The sequence below is a fragment of the Talpa occidentalis genome, unplaced genomic scaffold (genome assembly GCF_014898055.3).
Source record: "Talpa occidentalis isolate TD23 unplaced genomic scaffold, MPIMG_talOcc4v2.1 talOcc4.16, whole genome shotgun sequence".
Taxonomy (NCBI): domain Eukaryota; kingdom Metazoa; phylum Chordata; class Mammalia; order Eulipotyphla; family Talpidae; genus Talpa; species Talpa occidentalis.
The window spans coordinates 71,730,087-71,744,533 of record NW_023601653.1 but is presented as its reverse complement, the minus strand read 5'-3'; the positions used below and the strand labels follow the sequence as shown (position 1 = coordinate 71,744,533).

At 48.1% G+C, this 14,447-nt stretch overlaps 1 long non-coding RNA gene across 1 annotated transcript; it reads left to right on the top strand.

The window, feature by feature from the left end:
- Positions 1-960: 960 nt before the first annotated feature.
- On the top strand, positions 961-10,498 carry LOC129146036 (uncharacterized). The gene is made up of 3 exons (XR_008552348.1): positions 961-1,029; positions 3,953-4,046; positions 10,328-10,498. It is a non-coding gene; the product is annotated as an uncharacterized LOC129146036 (long non-coding RNA).
- The last annotated feature ends 3,949 nt before the right edge of the window (positions 10,499-14,447 follow it).

Sequence of the window (14,447 nt, the reverse complement as noted above, 5' to 3'; positions counted from 1 at the left end):
TGCTATCTCTTGGAAGACCTGTTATTTGATAATACAATTGTTTAATGGAAGCAAAAGACCAGAGAGAGAGTTGAACACCTTTGGCTTTTGCAATGTAGGGAAGTTACCTGACCTCTCTGAGCTTCCATAGCCCCATCTGTTCAGTGGCACCGTGATTCATTACTCTCCTGAAGATAAACTTTTTAATGAATTCTACCTAATATTTACTGAGTGCTGGTCAGTGTGCGAGGCGTGGGCATGTGGTCCAACGCAGCATGCAAGTGACCTCTGTTCTTTCTAGAGGAGGAGAGATTAAGCAAATAAATACAAAGGAACTTAGAAAGTTAATGTTTGGGAGATGTGCTATGATGTGGAAGGATTGGGGGCCTCAAGCGAGAACAGCCAGTGGGGCCACATTCAGATCTGGGTGCAGGGAGGGCCTAGGAAAGCACCTTCTCTGCTGGGCCTCAAGGATGAGTTAGTAGCTGACCTGGGGGCGGGTGTCTGTGGGTGGGTGGGTGGGGTGGCATTGTAGGTAAAGATCCCTGGGAGGAAAGAGTAGCAGGGAGGAGTGAGAATAGCCAGCCACCCTGGAGAGACTGCCGGGGAGAAGGCTGAGTGGAGAGCAAGGCCAAGGAGGTTGCAAAGGTTTAAAGGAGAGAATGACACCATCCCGCTCACAAATTAATAAAAGCACATGGGCTGGTGGGACTGAGCAACAAAGGACCAGATCTCAAGATCCCTCTCAGGGTTACAAGATGAACCAGAATGTTAGTGTTAGGGGGAAAAGGATGTCCTAAAGCTAATCCCATACAGGCTTTGTGGACTCCACCCTCACCCCAGGCCAAAGCCAAAGACACTGGGAACTCCAAATCCCATCACCACCCAAGGGAAGGTGGCTGGGACCTGAGGGTGGGGTTAAGCAGCCAAGTTGGTATAAAGGCAGACACGTGGGCTTTGGGGGGGGGGTCCCCCATTTTGGCTCTCCGCCAGCTCGCAGCGACCGACCAGCTCGGAGAGTGACTTTGGGTTTCCAGGTCGTCGGATCGGGTAGGACGCATTAAAGACTTTATTTCCCTATTTTCTCCCTGAGTTGTACATTTTCCTTATTTCCTTTTCCCTTGTCAATAAACCTTTTAGTAACCTTTTGTGTGTGCCTGCAGTGGAGTATTCATAAGTCCCTTGTAAGCTCACGGGTGAGGTCCCACAGCCAGCAACCCGTTCAATATCGGGGCTGCTCCATAACATTAGGGCTTTAAAGAAGATCGGGCCTTAAACATCTCATTGACAAAGACGAGGGAAAACAAAACAACACAAGCCTTACACTTGTGGAAAGACTTCAGCCAGGATCCCATATTGACTTAACTAAACCGGGTGCGACCCGGGACCTTTGCTACCTTTCTCCCAGCCCCCTGCTGCGTTCCTGCCTCCTGCAACCGGGGTCCCCGAGAAAAATGACTAATGGGCGAGGGAGTTCTGAGGGCGGCCGGAAAACGGGCCGTCTGGGGCTCTCAGGAATGCGCCCCCGAGCAGGGCCCAGGGTGGGGAGCCTCTGGCGGCAGCCGCTCGCGCTCCGGCATGGAAACTTGGAGCTCAGAGTCCCTGCGGCAGCCTCCCGTGTAGGTGGCGCAGCCCTTTCTTTTCGCTTCCCTCCCGGGCCTTACCTGCCTAAACAAACAGTCAGCGCCTCCCACCCGCGGCACCCCCGCCCCGGGGACAGGAAACAAGCAGTGACAGCTCCCCGCCCGCGCCGCCCGCGCCCCGCGGCCCCGGCGCGGCCCGGCCCGGCCCGGCTAGCAACCCGGCGCCGCCGCGCGCCCATTGGCTGCGCCCGGGGCCGCGGCGCGCGCTCGGCCAATGGGGGCCCGAGCCGGCGCCGCCGGGAGGCCGCGGGCGCGCGGGTTGACATGCCTGTGGTATTTGCTCAGAGGGGCATGACCACTCTGGGCAAGTCTTTAAATGTGAGTCAGCTTTCGGCCGATCCCTGGGAAAAATTCCTTCGGTGTTGTCAGGCAGGGTTCGCTAGCTGCAGCGTTTAAAAAAAAAAAAAAAACAATTCAAAAGGGATAATCCCACTGAAAGGGGAAAGGCATTCGGACCCTGTCCCAGGCTCCCCCGAGGAGGCCGCGGGCAGCGCCTGGAGGGGGCTGGGGGGCTGGGGGGGGCACCTCAACTCTGTGGCGGCGCCCCAGGCTGCATGCAGGCCCCTGGGAGCTGATTTCTGCAAGGGCAAAGCAACTGCCCCTGCCTTGAGTGCACCCCCCAACCTTCAGAGGGGTACGCCAGGGCGGGGAGAGGCCGCATAGCAGGCAGTAGGAACAGTGCCCCCTGGAGTTGTGCAGCAGACCTGCCTTGCCACGGGGAATGCGTGGTCGTCCGCTCCCCTGTCTTCTCTTACCTGCCTCTCCTCCAGCCGCTCATGGCTCTTGTCTTGGACCCCATGCTTCATGGCAAGGCCATGTTAGATTCTCTCCACTTCTTCACCCCCAGGCCTCTTTTTCCTCACTGGCCAAGTCAAAGGCAGACAGTTGATGAAGTGAAATAATAAAGTGGGAGTGTGGGGACTTGGGGTGTTCACCTCGCTTCTCTCCGCAAGCACTTGGGCAATTCTGCACTCCTGGCCTCAGTTTCTACATATGTAATTGAAGGAGTTGTTGTAGAAGAATCTTTAGGGCCGTTCCAATTCTGAGTGTAGTTCCCTCTGGTCATCCCTGTGGCCTCCTCCTGGGGCTGGTGCTGGAGGTAGACAAAGCCCAGTGACTAGCCTGCCTCCTCCAGCTGCTCCCTCCACACCCTCTTAGGCCCCCCAGCTTTCGCTCCCTGCTTGTCATCTCAGAGGTGCCCAGCAGACAGGCCTGGGAGAGATGAGGGGAAAAAGGACCAAAAAAGGTCGAAGACAGATGGAAATGAACAGAGACTAGAGAGATTTATGTGCAATTTGCTTTTAGATGAACATCTCATGCAAAAGAAGAGGCAGTTTGGCACCTGTTACTGGTGAGTTAATAGCTGAGGCACTCTTGGTAATAGGGATGCAATACTGTGAAGACCAGATTAGCTCATGTGGCAGCAAATTATAAAAAGAGTTGACCAGAGGAAGGCTGGGGAGTCTCTGCCTGTGACTTTTTTAAATATTAGGTAGGCACCACACTGCTGAATTTGAGGGGCTTTGGAATCCAGTCCGATGAAACTTCGTGTCTTCTGAATCCATGCGGCCATGGAGCCCTGGATGTGCCTGGGCTTGTGTGTGAAAAGCATGGTGAGATATAAAGAGAGTGGCGCACTGTTGCCAACTCAGGGGCATGACCTTGGGGAAGCCACTCACCTTTTAGAAGTCTCCAGTTCATTTGCTGCAGGATGAGGGATGCAACTAATTGAACTCTAAAGTCCCCTCCGGTCTGACAGTCAATGATTAAATGGAATAACATGTGAATAATGGTCTTGAAAACTAGAGCACTGGGGGTCTTTCTGTGGTTACTTTTTTGGAGACAAACCTGACCTGAGCGTTCATCGAGCTCTGACTGGCTGTAAATCAGGTCATCCACTGCCTGCCATCTGAGGCCACAACAGGGCATCTGTTTGCTGACAAGGTTTTGCTGTGAGTCGGTAGTTTTTATTCTGTTCCTGCTATCAACTCAGCTTCTACCCTGCCTTTACAGACTAAGCCAGCCATTGTCCTCACTCCATCTTGGTTCTCCACTCGCCTTTCCAACTTCCTGTGATCTAGATGAGTCGGGTCGTGCCTTTGCCAAGCTTAGAATCCCTGGGAGCAGAACTGCAGTTCTGCAGGAAGAGAAACGAGCGCCAGATTGGTTCCCCACCATTAGGTGTGACCATGCTCCTTTTTCCTACTCTCTTCTTCCCATTCTCCTGGGGTGCTGAGCTTTATTGGAGATCGGAGAGGAGAAACAGAAAAAAGGCAAGCACCAATCCTAAAGGATAGGAAAAGACAAAAGGCTTTTTTCTTCTTTTTTAGTTGTTTGTACCAACCCAAAAATAGAGGCCATCTAAACCATGGGAATGATCGGATGATCACCCTACCACGTGAAAGAAGAGGACCCCTAAAGATGGTGAGAATCTAGTGGAGAGTTTGATTGTGCCTGAGCAGCTCAGGGTAGCCTTCAGAGGAAGTGATACTGGATACTTTTTCCCCCCCCACATTTTATTGGGGGTCCCAAGGGAAGGGGCTCCTCCCAGTCCATGGAGGCACTCAGCTTCTTCAGTCACTCCAGGTTGCAACCCCGAGGGTCCTGAGGGTGGCCAGTCACGTCAAGCATGTCTCTATCATCCGGGAGAGGCACTGGGTCATTGCAAGGCTTGGCCTGGTTGATCATGATGGCATACTTGGTGTGGGACTGAGGGAGCCAGAATTATAGTGAGGCCCCTGATAATGTGGATGCAACCAGCACCAGCTCCTTGGCCCAGGCATTCTTGAGGACTGTCGCAAGTCTTGTGACCATCTTGTTCTTATCTGGGATACTTCTGAGGCTAAAGAGAAGTTTTTCTAGCACCGAGAGGCACCTCTAGACTGAGGGTCAGGTGTGAGCAAGACAGAGAAACAGGAGGGTTCACAGCAGACTTGGATTTCCTGGGAAGGTCAGTGCGGGTTGTGTGGGGAGTGTGGGGCGCTGGAGTGAGAATGGTAGAACTGAAACTGGAAGGTGAAGACCATTGTCATCTTAAATAGGAGAGATGAGTGGTGAAGGATATTGTTCAAACTTCAGGTTATATAGGGAAATTCAGTTCACGGCCAACATTTAAAAAATGGAATGAGCGAATATAGAATGGAATAGAAAATGGCCAAGTCCATGCATGCAGATAGTATTGCGTCACAAAATGTGTGTGTGTGTGTTTGTGTGAGTGTATGTGTGTGTGTACAAGTACTTGTTCCTGTAGGTCATGGTCTTAAAACTCTGGAATCATTGGCTTTGTAGACCCTCCAGCTACACCAGGGAGGGTGGGCTGGTGGGGAAGAGACAGGAAATTCTTGCAGGCTGGACAGGTGACTTTCATGCCTTCCCACTTCAGGGAAATTGTCGGACTATTGAAGGGAGTAACTGTCTTTACAAGGCCTCCTCCTCCAAGGAAAGGTGATTCTATTTGTCCTCCAGAGTAATGGAGGGGACTGTAGAGGTATTTGTTCTCCTGCTTCGTGGCAGGGCACTTTCCTAAGAGTGCCCATAATAGGACCAACAGTTGGGATGGTTCCTTCCAGTCTCTACCACGGACCCACGTCACTCTGGGACACATCGTGACCCTGTAACTCAAACATCATGGTATTCTTCCCTTCTCCCACTGTTATGCTTGCAGTAGCCAGCGTTTGCATACAGGAGATGCATGTGGTATCCTGGCATCACCTCAGCCATGATCTCCAAACCATGAGTCATGGCCGTGTAGCTAACACGCTTAAGAAAGGCTATTTCATACAATCTTGTACTTGGTCATGCCAGTTTCATAACAGACCCGAGTGCAGGGATGCCCGCTGGGGGTAACATCACCCCCTGTTGATGGAGTAGTTTGTCCCTTCTGTTAGCTTTAGAAAAAGTGGAGAGCAGCTGGCTGCTCTCTGCCTTGTGACATACCCATTACTTCAAGACTGGTTTTAAGAGTCTACGTTTGCCTTTTTCAGGAAACCTCACATGGAATGGGGGCCTGTTTACTTTGCAGAGTCCAGCCTTGTGGAGAACACAGCTCCCTGCAATACGACATGTCCTAGTCCTAGCTTCCTTTTTAAGGTGGCACTGCGCCCTCTGAATACATATCATGCTCACCCCTCACCTCCCCTCCTTGCTCCTAGGAACTCCAAACTCCTTTCAAGTGGTGCACATACCTGTTCATTTGTGTAACTCCAGACACAGCCTCTTGGTTACACCTTCAGGGCAAACATACCAACACCTTTCTTTGACTCCATACATTTGCATACCCTTCCTATCAAAGGTAGGGTTTTTCCATTTCCTTTGTCCTTTGTTTCAAACTGGGAGCAAGTCCTTAATAGCAGGACAACCAGTCATGGTTGGAACAGGACCCTGTGTCAAGCCTTATCCTAGATGCTACATATTCAGCAAAATCCCAAGACATACTATTCTCTCTGTTACAGATAAAAATGATGAAGCTTGGAAATTGTTAAAATTTTCACATCTTGTTAATGAGCAAGTTGAGTTTCAAGACCAAGTCGTTCAAGATTGTAATCCCATGCTTTGACCTTGGAGATAGACCACTTACCCTGGTTCCCTTCATTACCCTCCTTCTACAAAAGCTGGGAATACCATCTCTCTCCCTATTTCTGTCTTACAAAAATCATGACCCCCCCATCTACCCCGTTAAAAGAGGACAGGTCTAAGCAGAATTTAGTTTTGCATTGGAATTCTTGCAGAAGAACTATATCTGAAAGTATGATGTCCAGTGCTCTGCCTCTGGACTCACTTCTCTGGCTATGCAAGAAAGACTTGTTCCCGGTGTGAGATGAGGAAGAGAAGAAAGGAAAGCGCCCCAAATGACACAGCGCCCGATCTAAAGAAGCTTGAACTAGGAGCCAACTATGTGCTCCACTGTACTCACCCGATACCCCATCTTCATCACTTCTTCATTCCTTTGCCCTCCATCCCTCCCTCCCTTTGGACATCCACCAAGTGTCAGGAACACTAATCAGTCATTCCACAAATACTGGAGTAGATCTATATCAGCCATAGTTAATGTGAATAACTGTACTTTTGGCACAGAAGTAATTATTCAAAGCCTCGGCACCAGCCACTCTGTGGCCAGGGATGAGATCAGCACTGGCCGGTTGCGTAGGGAGATGCACATGGAGGGGTGTTCATGTCCACACCTGCCAGACCATCCCTGTGACCACCCTGGCATAGCAATGCTCGCTCCTTTTCCTCTTTGTTTGCAACAAAGAATCACAGAATTCATAGAAATTTTCCATCAAGTCATCTAGCCCAGCCCTTCCCACCTGATGCAGACTTCTGACTACAGTTTCCCTGCTAGTACGCATCCAACTCCTCAAATCCCCCACATAGGAGATAATTTTCTATTTTACCAGGACTACTCTCTCCATTTTGGGAAGTGATTCATGTATTCTCTAGCATGCTTGATTTGATCCCCAAATACTTTCACTCATAGATTCCATTTCTACCCACCCCTATTTTTTGAGTCTACAAAAGTCCTAATCCCTCTTGCACCTGATAGTCCTGCAGATATGGTGAGATCCTTAGCTGTCCCTCCTTCGTTTGTGCCAGTTTCACAATTGCGTTGTTCTTCTTAGTAATATCAATCTCACTGCAGGGCAGACTCAAGTAAATGAATGAATAATGAGCTTTTACTATGTGTCAACCACCTTCAAAGACGTCATCTCATTGAACTCTCTGTCCAGCCTATGAGATAAAAAAAACTTTCCATTTTATGGTAGAGAAAATGATAGCTCATGAAGTTAAGGATTTGACCAGTTCATATAGTTATAAATTGACGAAAATGACAAATTAACTTGAATCTTTTGTTAAACACATGAGCATTATTTTTTCCTTGAAACATGAGTTCAACTAGGGCAAAGATGGTCCAAGACATCCAAGAGATAGAAGGTCTCCTTAGCTAAACACAAACACTGAGAAAGGATGAGACCTGCGTCTGTAGCCTCAAGTGTTACTTTCTAGAACCCTTGCCTCCTGCTCCATCCCTCCCACCTGAAAGTGGCTATAGGTATGGGCAACTTCTCCATGCTGCAGAGAGGTTGATGGTTTCTCCATGTTGATTTAGGGACACAGTGTCAAAGCCAGAACTGCATCTCCAGCTCAGACACGACTGTACACAGAAACAGAAAGTGCTTCTCGCACGTGTGGGCTTGGAGTGGAAAATACTGGAGACATTTGTCACTTTTCCATAATATTTTTGGAATACAGGAGCCCTCTGGTGGCCAAAATAGCAGGAAGGTGTCCTTGGGAAAGGCAATCTGAGAGTTCTTGCCAGAACTTCACTTGGTGATCTCTGGCTTCATTTTAAGGTTACTAGCTTTGCCTTGTCTTCTTTTTTCCTCCTTTACTCACAGAGGGTTACTTGCTTTTTGCCCAGCTTCCCTTCTTTCCCTTGAGTTCTTCTCTGCATCTTCCCTCCAATCCCAGCTGTGACCCCGATACCCCTGGAATCTCTCCTTCCTGCAGTCTTTGGCCTCAGAGGACCCATTCTGAAATCTGGCCAGTTCCCCTGTGGCAGGTGCTGAGCGACAGCTGCTACCCCCGCTGCTGCTTCAGTAGTGTGGAATTCAGTTCCCTTGAGGGTGTTTAGAGCCTGCAGATGGATTAACTAATGATGCCTGTTCTTCAACAGACAGTTGCAGTGTCCTGCTAAGCACTCGGGGGATGCTGATCATCACCCAGAACCAACCTTTCTTAGGAGAGCAGATGAGATTCCTCTTTCTTGGGCATCAGGAGCTGACCACACGGTCACCTGGCCTCTGGGGTTGGCTGACTGACTAGAGCCCAGCCTTTCTGAGCTTCTGTATGAAGTTCTGACTTGCGCAGAAGTCTGCTTCCTTCTGAACCATCTGTCTCTGTACATACATGTGTGCCATTCACCAGCGAGTGAAGACCCCCCCCCCCCAAAAATAGCCAATCTTCATGTGGATAATTGAGAACTGATCATTGATGCAGAGTCAGAAGCTCTACTGGTAACTTAGTGGACTTCAGTGAACCAAATCAGGGGGAGAACCTAAGATAGGGCAAAGCAGAAATTTTGGTGAAGATTTTAGTCATGATTCCTCTGACTTTTAGCGTAATAAGGTGATGGAACAGCATGGCACTTACAAAACCCTTTGGACTATTGAGAAAAGGTCCTCCTGTCGAAAGAGCTCATGATTTTATGACATTAAGATGCTTTAGCATAGGGCCATCAGGTGAGATGGCCAATTCATAAGATGGCCAACTCTAGAGAGGATCAGAAGAGCTCTTTACAGGATCCAGAATATGTCATGTGAGGGTGGCCAGGATCAAATTTAGCAACAATGTTTCTGTCCTAACAAGTAACCAGCAATAGTAATAGTAGCAGCAGCAATAGTAGTGGTGGTGGTGGTGGTGGTGGTGGTGGTGGTGGTGGTGGTGGTGGTGGTGGTGGTGGTGGTAGTAGTAGTAGCAGCAGCAGCAGAATAGCAAGAGGAGGGGTCTTGGAGGGTCATCAAATTTAGAAAGCTACAAGTTCTCATCATCTGCAGAAGAAATGTCTAGAGAGGGTAGGAGGGTTACAGAGGGCAGAGACCATGCTCAACGGAGAGATTTGTGCTGTCATGACAAAAGCCAGGTTCCTAGATCCACTACCTCCCTGAAAAAGGGAGTGGCCATTGGATTCAGGATCCTAACTATGGGGATCAGGGGAGTATAGGAAAGTGTCACCTGGGAGGCTGCAGAATTCTCTTCTCTAGATTATAAGAAAATGTAGATAAGTCTTTTTGGAAACCAGCAGGTGCATGTGGGTGAAGCTCTACTTCAAGGATAGATGAGCTGACTTCTATGGATGTTCTTCCCAATCTTGTCATTCTAGAATTGTCTCAGGATTCTTGATTCCCAGCTTTTTATGGATTTTTAAGCCATGCTTTTTCTGGGGTGGGGTTGAAGAAAGATGCTAGAGAGTGTGTTAAATCTGCCAAATTAGTCCAGTTTCTCTCCAAAGGCTACTTCTGTGTCCTTCATCACCTCCCACCAAACAACTCTGCCCCCTCTGTCACTGGCATAACTTACAGGATTCACTCTAATTTGTCATTCCACCAGGAGCCCCTTATTTACTTCCTGCCTAAGTCCCATTTCAGTGCACTTACCTTGGTGTAACTTTTCAGTACAGCTGTCTGCATTGATGTGGTCATTCTCTGTTCTCACACTAAGCTTTGGGCAAAGAGCCTGGATCATGTCTATTAATTGTGCTTTGTTTAGTAGCTCATTCCCAAGACAGGTGCTAAATAAATTATTTTTTATGCAATTCAGTCCTTGCCTAACCATCAACTAGCCTTGACCTTGAATATCTCACGGTTCTCTGACCTCAGTTCTATGTGAATTCAGGGAGGAACTTTAGATCAGCTGGAAGGGCACCTCCAGCTCTGAAATTTTCTACTACCACAGTGGTCTCCCCACTTGAAAAGACTAGAAGTTCCTTGGGGAGCAAGGGAAAGCCATGCCTGTAGTATCCCCAGAAGGTACCTACAGGACTCAGACCCCTGAAGTTGGGGTGGGGGTGAGATGTGAGGCCAACAAAAGTTCCTGCCAATAGATCATCACATCAGCCACTTTCCAGAGTTGATGGTAGTTTAGGGGTAAGAGGTAGGAGGGACTAGCTTTCTTTTGATGCCACCTCTTACTGTGCTGTTCATTCACAGGGAACTACTGAAAGGCCATGGTCCTGGATCTGGAGAAACACACAGAGGCAATGCACCAAATTGCAGGCTCCAAACTGGAGTCTGGGGCTGAGCCAAGACCTGCAGGGAAAAAAAAAAAAAAAACCGCTCTTCACCCCACTAAGAGTTGGGAGAACCCTCCTTTCTCTAGCCAAGGCAAGATTTATGCTTTTCTATGAAAATATTCATGTAAATGGAAAGAATGGGCTAAGAAGTTTGGGCACAAAGCCGAGGTTTTGTGAAGGGTAAGATTCCTCAGCTGTCATAAATATCAGTGGAAGGGGAAACAGGTGGTGAATCCCTGCTTTCCTTACGCAAATATTTTAAGTGGATCATAAACCCTCTCTGTTCTCCCAACCAGTAAGTCTTCATAGTGTTTTAGTGCTTGCAGCTTAGAGTGCCAGAAACTCTTCCCAAGCTAAGGAACATCACTCTGCAAGTGACTGCTGGTTTGGGGATAAGTAGATGGTGGTTTTGGTGGCTTGGGTCCTAATTCCCTTACTCAGACAACTGATGAAGAAACTGGCTCTACCTCCTGGGCTTGACTGACTTAAGGGTTGTCAATGGAAATGTGTCTTTATTTCTGATAACCGAGCCTTAGCATACAGGAGCTATTTGCCAGACAGGCAAGGTGGGAAGTCTTGGCAGCGGCTTTGGGCGAAACCAGGAAGAACATGATGAGGCCAATTGAAGTAGGACGTCATTGGTTTCTAATGAGGGGGTGCATGTCAGAGAAGCAGGCCCTGGGGGAAGAAACCCTTTCATGAAAGAGAAAAGTGAAGTCCAAAGGGGTCATGGATTCTCCTCAGAGAAGGGAAATGCCCCGAGAAGTAGAAAGGGCTAGAAAATGAGGAGACAGATTATCTGAAGATATCTTAAAGAAAATTACAACTTGTAGAGAAAGAGGCATATGGGAAAACACGTTTTGTGAGCCTGGGGATGATTCTGTGCAACCAAAACAAGGTAGCTTAAAGTCCTCTGGGGTCAGGCCCTTCGTTTTATAGGTGAATAAACTAGGACTTATTCCGGGAGTCATTGAGAAGGTAAGACATTTTCTAGTACAGCAGTATAGTTGGAGGGGACAAGTGTGCATTTTTGAGTCAAACCGATGAATCAGAATACCAGTCCCCCATTTTTTCATAACCCCAACCTTGGAGGATTACCTACCTCTTGGGACTCCTAAGAGAAGTAAATGAGAAAATGTGTGTGAAAGCTCCTAGTCAAACTTGGCCCTGTGCTCATTAACATATCCTGATGAATAGCCACATCTCTTCAATTAGAATTATGACACTCAAGGCTAATTGCGTCTGTGCTGTTCTGAGAATGAATGGAGAAACCTTAGTGTCACTGGATATGCCAGACACACTCCTGTTTTATTTCAGGCACTCAACTAATTATTATGATCATATTAGTCTAATGAATAATTGTAAAAATATTAAGTTATGCTAATAAATCTATAATAATGGTGGTAACAGCAGTAAGTACTCTAGACTCAACAGATGAAGTGAGCATAAGTAAAAAGAAAAGTTGAGTTGGCTTTGGCATTAGTTTCTGAGAGCAAGTGATCTGAGGCATAGGAACACTATGTGGTCATTCATTCATTCATTCATTCACTGGACAAACACTGAGGTCCTACAGGGTGCCAGTCACTGTCCTAGCAACTGGAGACATAATGATCCACAAAAGCGAGGACCTTTCCTTAAATAGCAGTTACATTCTAGGGGAGGCAGTAAACAAGCAAGGAAATAGATATATTGTTAGGTAGTGATAAGAACTATGAAAAATAAATAAATGGGGCAAGAGGACAGAGAATGATTGAAGAGATAGCTATTTTAGTAAGGGAATGTCTCTCCCAGGAGGTGACATTTGAGGAGAGATCTGAGTGGGTTAGGGAGGTGGTCATGGGAATATAGGGGGTGGGGATGGATTCCAGGCAGAGGGAAAAGCCCTAAGGTGAAACAAGGAGGTCACATGTTTGGAATGTGGTATTGACCCCCACTGGGAATGTATGCTCTATTTCTGCCTGAATGCAAAAAAATGAAGGATTCACTGTAAAGAGGTTGCTTTCTACCGAACTTCAAACCAGGCTTAGGCCAGTCATCTTAGGATGAGGCACAAAGGGAAGAGGCAGGCCAAAGGAACCAGCTCCTTAGGGTCTCCCAAGTCTGGTTGTCTGGAGACTCTGAGAAATGGCACTTCCAGTCAGAACCATGACTTGGTCACTGTGGGATGCCCAAGGCCTGTTTGGTGGAGAGGATTGCCTCCCAGAGTCAGCCCCAGAGGATTGGGAAACTCCCCAGCTCCTAAGTTTTCTTCCCTGACCTATTTGAGATGACCAGATATGAATTTTCTCAGTTGCTTTAAAAGATATCTTTTTTTTTTTTTTTTTTTTTTTTTTTAATTTTTTTTTTTTATTTTTTTTTTTAATAGAGGCATGTTTTATTTTATTTATTTATTTGTTTGTTTGTTTGTTTTGTTTATACAAGCACTGGGTACAGTCAGAAGCGTGGGAGGGTGAGAGAATTCACCAGAGCCAGAGCGGGGAGCAGAGCAGGCAGAAGGACCGAAGTACACTGCTGAGGGGAGCAGCGGGCGGCAGGAGAGGTCTGCGCACCACGTAGGACCCTCCTCCGGTGGCCGGGGAGCAGCCGGGGATCGAACCGGCGCATAGAGGTTGCGGGTAGCTTCACAACCCAGCGCTCAACCGCTGCGCCACCGGGGAGGCCCTTAAAAGATATCTTTATTTCCCCAAAGTATTGTCTTTTTTTTTAACTTATTTTATTTATTTATGCATATAAGAGCTGGGGTGCAGGCCTGAGGTAGGGGGAGGGGCGAGAGGATTCACCAGAAACAGAGTGAGAAGCAGAACAGGCAGATTGACTGAAATACACTGCTGAGGGGAGCAGCAGGAGAGACAGGAGAGGTCTGCTGCGCCATGTGCGCAGCTCCCTGGCCAGGATCTGGATCGGGATCGGGATCAAACTCATGCTGTGGTGGCTGACGATAGTTCTGATAGCACTGAGACTTAACCCCTTGTGTCCCCAGGGAGGCCCCTAAAAGTACCACCTCTTTTTTTTTTTATAGAGGCATGTTTTTTATTTATTTGTTTGTTTGTTTGTTTATACGTGTACTGGGTACAGTCAGAAGCGCAGGAGGGTGAGAGAATTCACCAGAGCCAGAGCAGGGAGCAGAGCAGGCAGAAGGACCGAAGTACACTGCTGAGGGGAGCAGCGGGCAGCAGAAGAGGTCTGCGTGCCATGTGGGACCCTCCTCCGGTGGCCGGGGAGCAGCCGGGGATCGAACCGGCGCCACAGAGGCCGCGGGCAGCTTCGCAACCCAACGCTCAACCGCTGCGTCACCGGGAAGGCCCAAGTACCACCTCTTAAAGTCGACCCCCAAGGGCAAGGATCATGTCCAACTCATGGAATCCCCGTGGGAAACAAAACACTTAGTACAGAACTTGCCAGTCGGACTGAGTGGGTCCTGCTATTTGTTATCGACAAACACCACAAGTTTACTACTCACCTAATAAAGGCCTGCCTTTTCATTTGCTCCACATTTTATCTCATGCCAGCTTCTAGGGTTACCCCAAGATGAAGGTTTTAGAAGCAGCAAGCAAGCCTTTTCCACTGGTTCTGGTCCTATGTGATCTTCCAGATGGGACTTATCTCTGTTTGGGGCCCTCTCTCTAACACCGGGATTCTTAGAGGCCCACAGGCCCACATTCTTGGCTGGGGGCACTGTCTATAACATTTACTAGGTGTGCAGCCTTGTAACCCTACCTCCAGGGGCCCAGATTTCTCATCTGTAAGTGCTAGACAACATTCCTACATTTTATAGGGCACCGTCATAAGATGTTAGGAAGACTAAGTCAATATTATACGTACTTTGTAAACTCAAACGTGTACATCAGGGGTGCCATCATTATATCAGCAATATTCTCCCACCCACCCCCTGAACATTCCAATTGTCTCTTGCTGAACTTTTACAACTGTGAAGCTTTCAGTTGTTGTTTTTGTTTTTGTTTTTAAATGGACAAGGGAACATTGGATTTGTCCAAAGATGAATGTTTTCTCCTTTGCTTCTGGCATCTTACCTTCAC